Here is a 14,976-nt window from a genome sequence, read left to right on the forward strand (position 1 = left end):
ATTAGCCCTGAACACACACACACACACACACACACACACACACACACACACACACACACACACACACACACACACACACACACACACACACACACACTGCAGCTTCCGCACATCAACAACAAACGCTGTCTATAAATAACTCGGGTCCTTTTGCGTTTCACACAGCCTTACGTAACAGCACAGCAGCTCCATTGTGAGAAAGACACTAATAATAAAAGAAGAGCAGAGAGCCTTTGAAATATACATGAGTTATGATGTGCAAACTGGCATGTGATGGTGCAGGGCAGAGAGATTCCGTCCCAAATAGCAACCTATTCTCTAGATAGTGCACTACTTTTGACCGGGGCTGATAGGGCTTCATGTAGGAAATACTGTAACATTTGAGGCAACCAGTGATGTAACCCGAGGCATTGGTCTTTCACATTACACCACCCCCCGCCAGGAAACATCTATCCAGGAACAGAGCGGAGCACAAGTCCATTGCCATTTTCAACATGTCCCTGACTGAGTCTGTCCTACATACATGTTTCAAGCAGACCACCATAGTCCTGGTTCTCAATATAAACAAGACAAAAGGAGCCGATCGTGTACTATAGGAAAAGGCAGGCCCCATTCACGTCGACGGGGCTGTAGTGGAGCGGGTCAAGTGTTAAGTTCCTTGGTGTCCACATCACCAACAAACTATCATGGTCCAAACACACCAAGACAGTCGTGAAGAGGGCACGACAACGCCTTTTCCCTCTCAGGAGACTTGGCATTGGTGCCCAGATCCTCAAAACGTTATACAGCTGTACCATCGAGAGCATCCTGACCAGCATCACCACCTGGTATGGCAACTGCTCGGCATCTGACCGCAAGACGCTACAGAGGGTAGTGCGTACAGCCAAGTACATCACTGGGGCGGAGCTTCCTGCCATCCAGCACCTATATACTAGGCGTTGTCATAAGAAGGCCCAAAAAATTGTCAAAGACTCCAGTCACCCAAGTGATAGACTGTTCTCTCTGCTACCGCACTGCAAGCAGTACCTGAGCGGTTCAAAAGGCTCCTTAAAAACCTCTTTGGGCTAGCTAAACTGAGTTATGGATATAAAGAAGGACTTTATTGAACAAAAAGGACCATTTGTCATGCAACTGGGACCATTTGGAGTGCCAACAGAAGAAGCTCTTCAAAGGTAAGGCATATATTATATCGCTATTTCTGACTTTCGTGTCGCAACTGCCTGGTTGAAAAATGATTTGTCATGCATTTGTATGCTGGACGCTGTCCTCAGATAATCGCATGGTGAGCTTTTGCCGTAAAGCCTATTTGAAATCTGACACGGCGGCTGGATTAAAAAGTTAAGCTTTATTTTGATGTATTACAACGTATATTTTCATGAAAGTTAAATATTTATAATACTGTAGTTTGAAATTGGTGCTCTGCAATTTCACCGGATGTTGTCAAGGTGTGCTGCTAGCCGTAACCGGTTTAACAGCTTCTACTCCCAAGCCATTAGACTGCTGAACAATTCATCAAATGGCCACCCTATTTACATTGACCCCCCCCCCCCTTATTTTTACACTGCTGCTATTCACGGTTTATTATCTATGCATAGTCAGTATCTATGCAAAAACAGGCGAGAGTCATTGAGAACACATCATTCAAACACGTTCTCAGTAAAAATGTGCAGTCAAATGTGTTGGTGTTGCATTTGATGTTTCATGAAATGGATCGTCCAACTTGGCAGCTGGATTGTGAGGATGATTTATTGAGTCACGGATAAACAAAGTACATTCCTATAATGTTAAGTGTAGTCTGTTACATTACCAAGCTGCTGTAAGCCCAATTCGAAATTGCTTCTCACATTCACTACAAATGCTGACAAGAGAGATGATTCAGTGTGCAAATTGCCCTGGCTGACAGACATGGTCATTTCTAGATAAAAGGACACACGAGCACCAACATGTGAAGTTCATAGGACCATGTCAAATTGGGTGTCAAATGAAAGCCAAGAGTCTGTATATTTTTTTTTAATTAAGGCATATACATTGCAACATTTACCTCAAGCTAACTCTGCAGGTAGCACTCCTAGGTGATTTGAAAAGTCCGTCAAAAATGGATCATTATAATAATTTTAGCAACAACAAAAAAATTGTACAAATGTACAATGAGAATAGTAATGTTCAGAACTTTTGTGAAACATCACAGCACAATTTAAAAATATATGGCAAATAGAAATACTATATGGATGGTGTTCAGAGATAGATGGGAGCAGTTGAATGGAGGTTAAGGGTGGGACTAATAAACAACAAGATAACTAATGTAAAATGTATATCGGTTCAGAACCTTTGTGAAACAGCACAGTTAAAAATGTATGGCATAGAAATAAAATGGGATGGACATCAGAAATAGATGGGTGAGGTTGAGGAAGGACAGAACTAAAAACAAACAAAATATAACTATTGTAAAGTAGATTGTGTCATATATATATAAGCTGGAAGTAGAAGCCTAAGTGTTGTAGTTCATTAGTGTTCTCCAATTAGGGGAGGGTGGTAGGGTTAGTGGAAAATATATTTCCAAAATAATATATTGGGGTTCTTTATTTTTACTATTTTCTACATAGCAGAATAATAGTGAAGACATCACACTCTTGGCATTCTCTCAACCAGCTTCATGATGTAGTCACATGGAATGCATTTCCAATTAACAGGTGTGCCTTGTTAAATTTCTTTCCTTCCTAATGCGTTTGAGCCCATCAGTTGTGTTGTGACAAGGTAGGGGTGGTATACAGAAGATAGCCCTATTTGGTAAAAGACCAAGTCCATATTATGGCAAGAACAGCTCAAATAAGCAAAGAGAAACAACAGCCATCATTGCTTTAAGACATGAAGGTCAGTCAATGCAGAACATTTTCAAGAACTTTGATTTTTTTTAAAGTGCAGTCACAAAAACCATCCATCGCTTTGATGAAACTGTCTCTCATGAAGACCGCCACAGGAAAGGAAGACCCAGTAATAAGTAATAAAAAGTAATTAATTATTTATATTTTTACAAAACCGCTAGCAAAATTTCTGTAATTGAATTGGCTACAACGGGAAATCATAGCAGTCACAAAGCACAGTTGGGTTCACAAGTTTGGACAGCACAGTAAAGAACAGTAGAGTACAGTGCTGTACTGTAGAGCAGAGTTCCGTACAGTACACAGTAGAGCACACTAGAATTGAGTACACTATAATGTATTGAACTATACTCTACCTTGATGTCCAAACTTGTGAAACATAGGCGGTCCAACTAAATTTGGTCTGGTTTGGGGTCAGAGCTTATTACAACAGCCAGTGTGTAGAATAATACCCAAATATGCAAAGGAGGATATTGCATATTGATACATGTGTAACTATTTAGGATGCATCTATAATGTTTCTAGTAAGACCCAAGTGCAGACTGTGTTGAAGTAACAATGTTTATTACAGCAACAGGGGCAGGCGAACGACAGGTCAAGGCAAGCAGGGGTTGATAATCCAGAGTGGTGGGGCCAAGGCACAGGACGGCAGGCAGGTGGTGATATCACAATGAAGAGAATAACGTTCATATACATAATTATGCATTTCTGTGAAGTACATTCCGTTACCGGGTGTAAATCCACTTTACTTACTATAGTTCAATAAACAAAATAGATTTTTTTCTAAGTTAATGTGTCATGTCATAGTATGTCATTAGTTTTTGGAAAACTAAAAACAAACTGAGGGAGATTTGACTGGAATTCTGTTACCAAACTTTGCATTTGCACAGTTCTTCCAGTAAATGTGTTTTAGTAAAAATCTGTGTAAATTGTAAAAAAAAAAAAATCGAATAAAATTAGTCCTTGTGCATAGACATGTAGGGTTTGTTAAACTTTGAAAGCAAGGGTTTTTGTTCGGCATACATTTGAAGTGAAAAATCTGAGTCTCAGAGCAATTCCGTCACCGTGGAATTCCCCACATGCAGTGCACTTGAACTTTTGACAAAACTCATTCAGTATTAATACTCAATTTACCTTAAAATTCTGTAACCGTTGTTTTTGAATGATAACGCCCACTGTGGTTAACACAAACTCTGATGCATAGGATGCTAGCCCGTGAGGAACATTTCTCTCAACAACCTCTGATCATTTCAGCTGACCTCATTATTGCAACCACCTTGTCGAGGGAGAACGCATTTGTGTGTCCCAAACGGCACACTGTCCCCTACATGAGGTCAGGGCTGTTGAAAAGTAGTGCACTATGTAGGGAATAGGGTTCCGTTTGAGACATGGATATTATCGTTTTTAATTTCTGGAATACATATTTATACCCTGGAAGACAGCGCTTTCAAAACACAGACTACAGGTCAACATGATTGCGTGCCTTCAGTAGGAGAAGAAAACCAACCGTTGGTTTGACTAAACTTCTTGAACAAGAAAATCCACTCACTCCATCCAGCCCCCCCAGGCCTTTGAGCAGGCGGCAGGGAGAGCTAATGTTTCTGCTGTAGTTGAGGGCTGGGGCAGATCCCTTAAGCAGGATTTGTGATTTCAGCATGATTAGAAAAGGGTGGCAGACAGGAGGCGAGAATAAAGAAACCAGAGGAGCACCATCTGGGATGGGCATGTGAAAGTTCAGAGCATAGGCCTAGATAGGGTATTCATGCTGGTGTTAATCAGAGCAATCCTTGCATTCAATAATGGGATAACCCTTCACACAATGGGCAGACAGCACACTGATCTATACTGGTCAGCAAATCTCTTTTGATATACAGTGGTTAGGTCACATTGAAAAGTTTCTAAAGGGTTTAAATGTCCCTAAACATGAGTAAGATGTTTTCACTTTAAAATAAACTATATAACAAATAAACTATTCCATAAAAATCAAGTATTATTCCACTTAAAACATTGAATTTTTATTCTCTGGAGGACTGAAACATTAGAACAAAGCAATGTGGAAAAACGATGGAAGCAAATGGAAGAATGGAGGAACAAGCAAATTCTGCATGATTTTGATTCTCTGGAGGCCTGAAACATTAAATCAAAGCCAAATACTGATGCTGTCAATTTAATCATGTCTTGTCCCTGTGCTCCCCAGCAAATGGTTCTTTCCCTCCTTCTAAGCTCTCTCTTCTCTCTATGGCTCCCAGCTGTTCCTATTCCCCTAATCATCATTTAGTCTTCCCACACCTGTTCCCGATCCTTTCCCCTGATTAGAGTCCCTAAATCCGTTCCTGTCCCGTCGGTTCCTTGTTTTGTATTCACCATGCTGTGATTGCTTTCGCCCTGTCCTGATTTTTTGCCTTCATCAGATGGGACAGGTATCAACTACACCCTGTGGGAGTCTGTGGCCTTCTGTTATTCCCCTCTACAGACTAGAGGATTTTTGTTATTCCAAAATAAACTCTGTTTCTGTTAATACCTGCATGACAGATGCAGCACAAACTGACACTGTGATAGACTACATCACAGGAGACAGTACAGATCAGAGAGATTAATATCCTCAACATCAAATAAATCACACACTAAAACAGTTGACACAAACAATCTGATGTCATCTTAAATAAATCTCCCCAAGACCCCTAAAACAATCTTCAAACAGTGAAGGAAAACTGACGAGGGGGCGATTCGGTTGGGCTGAAACTATTAGCAGAACATAACGAGTATTCCCTTTTAATGCACTTTAAGATGTTTTAGTGCAGTGAGAAAATAGGCTTGTAAAATAAAATGAAACCAATTAGTTCAGATCTGCACAGACAACTTATACAGCAATAGGTTATGATGGGGGGTGGAGGCACTCTCATGGGCTCGACCCAGATGTTCCCCATTTAAAGCAGTGCAAGCACCAGCCCCGACAACCACGCTTACATCAAAGTGAAACAAAATTAAAAAGGAGCTCATATTAAATTGTTTCCTCTCCATTTCACTTTAACGTTTAAGAGGGGACCGGCGATTGGTTGATGCTTAGCAACGCAGAAACCTGAGTAGGTGTCTGTTAGGGTAATGGGGGCTAATGATGCGTTGGAGTGTATCTGAGCATTGGCCTGCTCAATGGACTGTGATCAGATACTCACTTTCCCTACATATCAAACGCGTTGCTTTCTAACAAGGTCACATTGGCAGTATAATGGTGTTTGAGGATCTACTGGTAACACTCCATCTGAAAACAATGGTGTCGACTACTATTGGACACAAGGTCTGTGTCCCAAAAAGAAACCCTATCTCCTATTTAGTGCACTACTTTTGGTTAGTAGGGCTCATATTCAGAATAGAGGAACCAAGTCTGGTATGAAGCAGGTCTAGTTTTAAAGTTGAGCCGTGTTACATGCATCTGAAATGTCTCACTCCATCAGGCACAGATGGTAGTTGAGCCCAACAGACTTTCCCATGGCTTGGCCAGTACCTGATTGAATCTCTTAAAAAGGGTCAGAGATACTGCATTTTCATGACTAGAAGGCTTACCTATGACTTTAGAGAAGATGGCTTCTGTAATTCCGCTCTGCTGTCTCGCTGACCTAATGAAATCAAGACATAAATTAGGCTTGGGCGGTATCCAGATTATAATACATTCACACTGACCTTTTGCCATAATGGGATATTTGGTAATACTGGCACTGAACAGAAGGGCAGCTGTTTTCAAACCCAATGCTAACAAGTACATGTAAGATCCCATAGAGAACGCCAACGAGCGTGCAAGCTTTTATGCAGGTCTCGGACCTAAAGTATTTTCAGGACAGACATCCCAGCTCATAATGTTATACAAGTAATTAAAAAATGCTACACAGTTTGCTGAACACACAAAACAAATACGAAACAGCCAGGCTCTTCATCCAGGTAGGGATTCTCTGCTGTTACCAAGCAAAGCTTGATTGTGGAAGAAGCTAACCACTTAGCTAAGTTGCTACTAAATTTGCAAACCAAAAATGCATAACTGAGGAACATTAAGCACATTTGAGACAGTAAACTTAATAGTTAAACGATATCTAGCTGGAAAACATTTAGATGTGAATCCCATACTGTAACTAAATCACATGACTCATACTACACAACAAGTTAAGTTTAGGTCAATTAGGATCACCATTTTATTTTAAGAATGTGAAATGTCAGAATAATAGTAGAGAGAATGATTTATTTCAGCTTTTATTTCTTTCATCGCAATCCCAGTGGGTCAGAAGTTTGCATATACTCAATTAGTATTTGGTAGCATTGCCTTTAAATTGTTTAACTTGGGTCAAATGTTTTGGGTAACCTTCCACAAGCTTCCCACAATAAGTTGGGTGAATTTTGGCCCATTCCTCCTGACAGAGCTGGTGTAACTGAGTCAGGTTTGCAGGCCTCCTTGCTCGCACATGCTTTTTCAGTTCTGCCCACAAATGGTCTACAGGATTGAGGTCAGGGCTTTGTGATGGACACTCCAATACCTTGACTTTGTTGTCCTTAAGCCATTTTGCCACAACTTTGGAAGTACGCTTGGGGTCATTGTCCATTTGGAAGACATATTTGCAACCAAGCTTTAACTTCTTGACTGATGTTTTGTTACTTCAATATATCCACATAATTTTCCCCCTCATGACGCCACTATTTTGTGAAGTGCACTAGTCCCTCCTGCAGCAAAGCACCCCCACAACATGATGCTGCCACGCCCGTGGTTCACGGTTGGGATGGTGTTCTTCGGCTTGCAAGCCCCCCCTTTTTCCTCCAACCATAACGATGGTCATTATAGCCAAACAGTTCTATTTTTGTTTCATCAGACCAGAGGAAACTTCTACAAAAAGTACGATCTTTGTCCCCATGTGCAGTTGCAAACCGTAGTCTGGCTTTTTTTAATGGTGGATTTGGAGCAGTGGCTTCTTCCTTGCTGAGCGTTCTTTCAGGTTATGTTGATATAGGACTTGTTTTATTGTGGATATAGATACTTTTGTACCTGTTTCATCCAGCACTTCACAAGGTCCTTTGCTGTTGTTCTGGGATTGATTTGCACTTTTCGCACTAAAGTTCATTGATCTCTAGGAGACAGAACGCATCTCCGTCCTGAGCGGTATGATGGCTGCATGGTCCCATGGTGTTTATACTTGCGTACTATTGTTTGTACAGATGACCGTGATACCTTCAGGCATTTGGAAATTGCTCCCAAGGATGAACCAGACTTGTGGAGGTCTACAATTGTTTTTCTGAAGTCTTGGCTGATTTTAGATTTTCCCATGATGTCAAGCAAATAGGCACTGAGTTTGAAGGTAGCCCTTGAAATACAGCCACAGGTACACCCCCAATTGACTCAAATTATGTCAATTAGCCTATCAGAAGCTTCTAAAGCCATGAGAACCTTTTCTGGAATTTTCCAAGTTGTTTAACTTGTCTGGGATACGTGGGACAGTAGCGTCCCATCTCGCCAACAGCCAGTGGAATTGCAGGGCGCCAAATTCAACACAACAGAAATCTCATCATTAAAATTCCTCAAACATACTATTATTTTACACCAATTTAAAGATAAACTTCTTGTAAATCCAGCCACATGGTCAGATTTCAAATAGGCGTTACGGCGAAAGCACACCAAACGATTATGTTAGGTCAGCACCTAGTTACAGAAAACCATACAGCCATTTTCCGGCCAAGGAGAGGGCTCACAAAAATCAGAAATAGAGATTAAATGAATCACTAACGTTTGATGATCTTCATCAGATGGCACTTACGGGACATCATGTTACACAATAGATGTGTGTTTGGTTCGATAAAGTTAATCTTTATGTCCAAAAACCTCATTTGAAATTGGTGTGTTATAATCAGAAATGCATTGTCTCAAACAAACATCTAGTGAAAGTGCAGAGAGCCACATCAAATGACAGAAATACTCTAAATAAACATTGATAAAAGATACAAGTGTTATACGTGGAAATATTGATAGACTTATCCTTAAAGCACACCTTGTGGTTATGTTAGGTCAGCGCTAGTCACAGAAAAACTTCCCGCAATATTCCAAAGGAGAGGTGTCAGAAATCGCATTATAAATATTCACTTACCTTTGATGATCTTGAGCGGAATGCACTCCCAGGAATCCCATTTCCACAATAAATGTTTGTTTTGTTCGATAAAGTCCATAATTTATGTCCAAATACCTCCTTTTTGTTTGCACGTTTAGCCCAGTAATCCAAATGCATAATGCGCGATCACTTGTTCAGACGAAATGTCAAAAAAGTTATATTACAGTTTGTAGAAACATGTCATACGATGTATAGAATCAATCTTTAGGATGTTTTTAACATAAATCTTCAAAAATGTTCCAACCAGGAGAATTCCTTTGTCTTTAGAAATGCAATGGAACGCAGCTACCTCTCACGGGCGCAGGCGTGATCAGCACATGGTACTCTGCCAGACACCTGGTTGAAATAGCTCTCTTTCTCCCCCTTCACAGTAGAAGCCTCTAACAAGGTTCTAAAGACTGTTGACATCTAGTGGAAGTGCAATATGACCCTATAGACACTGTATATTCGATAGGCAATGACTTGAAAAACTACAAACCTCAGATTTCCCACTTTCCTGGATGGATTTTTTCTCAGGTTTTTGCCTGCCATATGAGTTCTGTTATACTCACAGACATCATTCAAACAGTTTTAGAAACCTCAGTGTTTTTTATCCAAATCGACTAATTATATGCATATTCTAGCTTTTGGGACTGAGTAGCAGGTAGTTCCTCTGGGCACCTTTTTTTATCCAAGCTACTCAATACTGCCCCCCAGTCCAAAAATAAGTTAAAGGCACAGTCAACTTGATGTATGTAAACTTCTGACCCACTGGAATTGTGATACAGTGAATTATAAGTGAAATAATCTGTCTGTAAACAATTGTTGGAAAAATTACTTGTGTCATGCATAAACTTGTCATGCACTGACTTGCCAAAACTATAGTTTGTTAACTAGAAATTTGTGGAGTGGTTGAAAAACAAGTTTTAATGACTCCAACCTAAGTGTTTGTAAACTTCCGACTTCAACTGTATAAACACAAGGGTCAACTCAGATAGTCCGTGTAGCCATTTTGTTAGCTATTTAGCAGTCATATGGCTTGGGGATAGAAACTGTTGCACCGGTACTGCTTGCCGTGGGGAAGCAAAGAGAACAGTCTATGGCTTGGGTGGCTGGAATCTTTACCAATTTTCTGCACCTTCCTTTCACACCACCTGATTGGGCTCCAGAGTGGCACAGTGGTCTAAGGCACTGCAGCTCAGTGCTAGAGGCTTCACTACAGACACCCTGTTTTGATTCCAGGCTGTAGCGCAAAATTGGCCCAGCGTTGTCTGTGTTTGGCCGGTGTAGGCTCACACACACACACACACACACACACACACACACACACACACACACACACACACACACACACACACACACACACACACACACACACACACACACACACACACACACACACACACACACACAGTGGGGCAAACAAGTATTTAGTCAGCCACCAATTGTGCAAGTTGTCCCACTTAAAAAGATGAGAGGCCTGTAATTTTCATCATAGGTACACTTCAACTATGACAGACAAAATGGAAAAAAAAATCACATTGTAGGATTTTTAATGAATTTATTTGAAAATTATGGTGGAAAATAACTATTTGGTCACCTACAAACACACACAATTTCTGGCTCTCACAGACCTGTAACTTCTTCTTTAAGAGGCTCCTCTGTCCTCCACTTGTTACCTGTATTAATGGCACCTGTTTGAACTTGTTATATAAAAAGACACCTATATAAAAGACACCTGTCCACAACATCAAACAGTCACACTCCAAACTCCACTATGGCCAAGACCAAAGAGCTGTCAAAGGACACCAGAAACAAAATTGTAGACCTGCACCAGGCTGGGAAGACTGAATCTGCAATAGGTAAGCAGCTTGGTTTGAATGAATCAACTGTGGGAGCAATTACTAGGAAATGGAAGACATACAAGATCACTGATAATCTCCCTCGATCTGGGGCTCCACGCAAGATCTCACCCCGTGGGGTCAAAATGATCACAAGAACGGTGAGCAAAAATCCCAGAACCACACGGGGGGACCTAGTGAATGACCTGCAGAGAGCTGGGACCAAAGTAACAAAGCCTACCATATGCTGCCAGGGACTCAAATCCTGCAGTGCCAGACGTGTCCCCCTGCTTAAGCCAGTACATGTCCAGGCCCGTCTGAAGTTTGCTAGAGAGCATTTGGATGATCCAGAAGAAGATTGGGAGAATGTCATATGGTCAGATGAAACCAAAATATAACTTTTTGGTAAAAACTCAACTCGTCGTGTTTGGAGGACAAAGAATGCTGAGTTGCATCCAAAGAACACCATACCTACTGTGAAGCATGGGGGTGGAAACATCATGCTTTGGGGCTGTTTTTCTGCAAAGGGACCAGGACGAATGATCCGTGGAAAGGAAAGAATGAATGGGGCCATATATTGTGAGATTTTGAGTGAAAACCTCCTTCCATCAGCAAGGGCATTGAAGATGAAACGTGGCTGGGTCTTTCAGCATGACAATGATCCCAAACACACCGCCCGGGCAACGAAGGAGTTGCTTCGTAAGAAGCATTTCAAGGTCTGGAGTGGCCTAGCCAGTCTCCAGATCTCAACCCCATAGAAAATCTTTGGAGGGAGTTGAAAGTCTGTGTTGCCCAGCAACAGCCCCAAAACATCACTGCTCTAGAGGAGATCTGCATGGAGGAATGGGTCAAAATACCAGCAACCGTGTGTGAAAACCTTCTGAAGACTTACAGAAAACGTTTGACCTCTGTCATTGCCAACAAAGGGTATATAACAAAGTATTGAGATAAACTATTGTTATTGATGAAATACTTATTTTCCACCATAATTTGCAAATAAATTAATAAAAAAATCCTACAATGTGATTTTCTGGATGTTTTTTCCTAATTTTGTCTGTCATAGTTGAAGTGTACCTATGATGAAAATTACAGGCCTCTCTCGTCTTTTTAAGTGGGAGGACTTGCACAATTGGTGGCTGACTAAATACTTTTTTGCCCCACTGTATATAAAAATAAGAGGTGCTGTTGCCATACCAAGCAGTGATGCAGCCAATCAAGATACTGAAAAGATAACTTTTTCAACCTTCTGAAGGGGACGAGGTGCGGTCGAGCCTTCTCCTGCACGCCAACTCTCAGAACAAAGTCTTACTCAGTTAATAATATCAGGAGTAGAGATCAAAGTAAATCAATTTATGAAATTATTATAGCTCGAGTCAACAACTTGGTAATTCAATTACTATAAAAGATCACTGTATAATCATGTGTTGGTACAAAACACACAAGCACAAGATCACCAATTGAGTTGTTCCCCCCCTTTTGATCAACCAGAGATGAATAAACCAAATCGAATTATGGTTATTGACCAATGTTCTGAACGTGAAGATGGGTGATGTCGAAAGGGATTTGGTCTCCTCCATATCCTTACATATTCTACATTTCTACTCAAATTTGCAGGTTGCTTACTTATTTTGAGGAAGCATTAAAGCGTCACAACTCCTTAATTCTAGGCAAAATAAAATACAATTTTATTTGTCACGTGCGCCCAATACAACAGGTGTAGACCTTACAATGAAATGCTTACTTACAAGCCCTTAACCAACAATGCAGTTTATGAAATAGAGTTAAGAAAAATATTTACTAAATAAAATAGTAACACAATATAATAACAATACCGAGCATATATACAAGCGGTACCGAGTCAATGTGAGGGGGTACAGGTTAGTCGAGGTAATTTGTACATGTCTGTAAGGGTAAAGTGACTATGCATAGATAATAAACAGTGAGTAGCAGCAGTGTAAAAACAAGGGGGGGGGGGTCAATAAATTGTCCAGGTGGCCATTTGATTAATTATTCAGCAGTCTTATGGCATGGGGGTAGAAGCTGCTAAGGAGCCTTTTGGACCTAGACTTGGCACTCCGGTACCGATTACTGTGCGGTAGCAGAGAGAACAGCCTATGACTTGGGTGACTGGAGTCTCTGACAATTTTTAGGGCATTCCTCTGACACCACCTAGTATATACACAACCGTTCAAAAGTTTCGGGTCACTTAGAAATGTCCTTGTTTTCCATGAAAACATACATGAAATTATTTGCAAAATGAATAGGAAATACAGTCAAGACGTTGACAAGATTATAAATAATGATATTTTTATTGAAATAATAATTGTGTCCTTCAAACTTTGCCTTCGTCAAAGAATCCTCAATTTGCAGCAATTACAACCTTGCAGACCTTTGGCATTCAATTGGTGGAGGTAATCTGAAGCGATTTCACTCCCTGCTTCCTGAAGCACCTCCCACAAGTTGGATTGGCACTTCTTACATACCATACGGCCAAGCTGCTCCCACAACAGCTCAATAGGCCTCCAAATACTGATGCTCCAGATACTCAACTAGTCTAAAGAAGGCCAGTTTTATTGCTTCTTTAAATCAGCACCACAGTTTTCACACATAATTGCAAAAGGTTTTTCTAATGATCAATTAGCCTTTTAAAATTGTAAACCTGGATTGGCTAACACAACGTGCCATTGGAACACAGGAGTGATGGTTTCTGATAATGGGCCTCTGTACGCCTATGTAGATATTACATTAAAAAATCTGCAGTTTCCAGCTACAATAGTCATTTACAACATTAACAATGTGTACACTGTATTTCTGATCAATTTGATTTTATATTGGCAAAAAAAGTGATTTTCTTTCAAAAACATGGACATTTCTAAGTGACCCCAAACTCTTGAACTGTAGTAGACAGTTGCCAGTTGGTCAGTGCACACTCGGAGTACATGTCTTGGTAATCTGTCTGGCCCTGCGGCTTTGTGAATGTTGACCTGTTGAAAGGTCTTGTTCACATCAGCTACAGAGATGATGATCACACAGTCATCCGGAACAGCTAGTGTTCTCATGCATGCTTTAGTGTTGCTTGCCTCGAAGCGAGCATAAAAGGCATTTAGCTCACCTGGTACACTTGCGTCACTGGGCAGCTCGCAGCTGGGTTTCCCTTTATAGTCCGTAGTAGTTTTCAAGCCCTGCCACATCCGACGAGCGTCAGAACCGGTGTAGTAGGATTCAATCTTAGTCCTGTATTAAAGCTTTGCCTGTTTGATGGTTCGTCTGAGGGCATAGCGGGATTTCTTATAGGCGTCTGTATTAGTGTCCCGCCAATGAAAGCAGCAGCTCGCAGTATGCTTACTGATGCTATACATCTAGGTATCATATATTCATACTTTGCAAATCACACTATCATGTACTGAGACACTTTTAGAAACAGCCATGTACTCACCACATTAGCACTGACCAAAGATATCAGGCTATTAGTTTAACATTTACAACCTAGGTAGCAGTCATCATGATGACTGACTCTCGGGGCCAGCTCTAGCCTTTTGGGGGCCCCTGCAATTCTACATATTTTGCCATGATTTATGCCCTGTTAATGATATATGAGTAAGAGTGACTAACACAATCAATGAGGGCCCCCTGGAGGTCAGGGCCCCTGGGCACCTACAGCTGGCTAGACTAATTTACCAAGGAGCCGGCCCTACTGACACGACTGTGAGAGCGGTGATGTCCGAATCATTTGGAGTCAGCAATGCTGGCACACATTACTGGCCCATTTGGACCAAGATAGGCTCAAGAAAATATTTGACTATGCTAACAGGTGCAGCCAATGTCCAGAATATATTGCAGCCATTTACTCCAGATTTACTGTACTTTCCAAACCAAACAATCAGTCTGAAAAATAATGTAAAACGATTTCAAGATGTGTGCATGTCGGATTCACTTGAGAAGCTGATGACAATGCATTCATTCTCTCGACATAGCTGTGCAAGTAAAGGCATAAATTGAATGCAGGATAACAAATGTGACATGCCTCAGAGTACAGACTACAGAGGATCAAGACTGATAGTTTGAGCAGATGTTGCGCCCCATCTGACCCATGTTGTCCTTCATTGTTCTGTAGCCTAAGAAAAGTATCAAGTTTGTATC

The 14,976-nt window shown here is 41.0% G+C and overlaps 1 protein-coding gene across 2 annotated transcripts in view; it reads right to left on the reverse strand.

Moving 5' to 3' along the window:
• The window catches only part of LOC124002435, a 108,456-nt gene that overhangs the window by 92,772 nt on the left and 708 nt on the right, over window positions 1-14,976 (reverse strand). Inside the window, exon 2 of one of the 2 annotated variants that reach the window (XM_046309802.1) lies at window positions 6,441-6,493. The exons of the other annotated variant lie outside the window; for it this stretch is intronic. The gene's annotated coding sequence lies outside the window, so the exon portion shown is untranslated. The remainder of the gene's footprint in view (window positions 1-6,440; window positions 6,494-14,976) is intronic. 2 annotated transcript variants of the gene reach the window in all.

This window comes from Oncorhynchus gorbuscha, linkage group LG18 (genome assembly GCF_021184085.1).
Source record: "Oncorhynchus gorbuscha isolate QuinsamMale2020 ecotype Even-year linkage group LG18, OgorEven_v1.0, whole genome shotgun sequence".
NCBI classification, from domain to species: domain Eukaryota; kingdom Metazoa; phylum Chordata; class Actinopteri; order Salmoniformes; family Salmonidae; genus Oncorhynchus; species Oncorhynchus gorbuscha.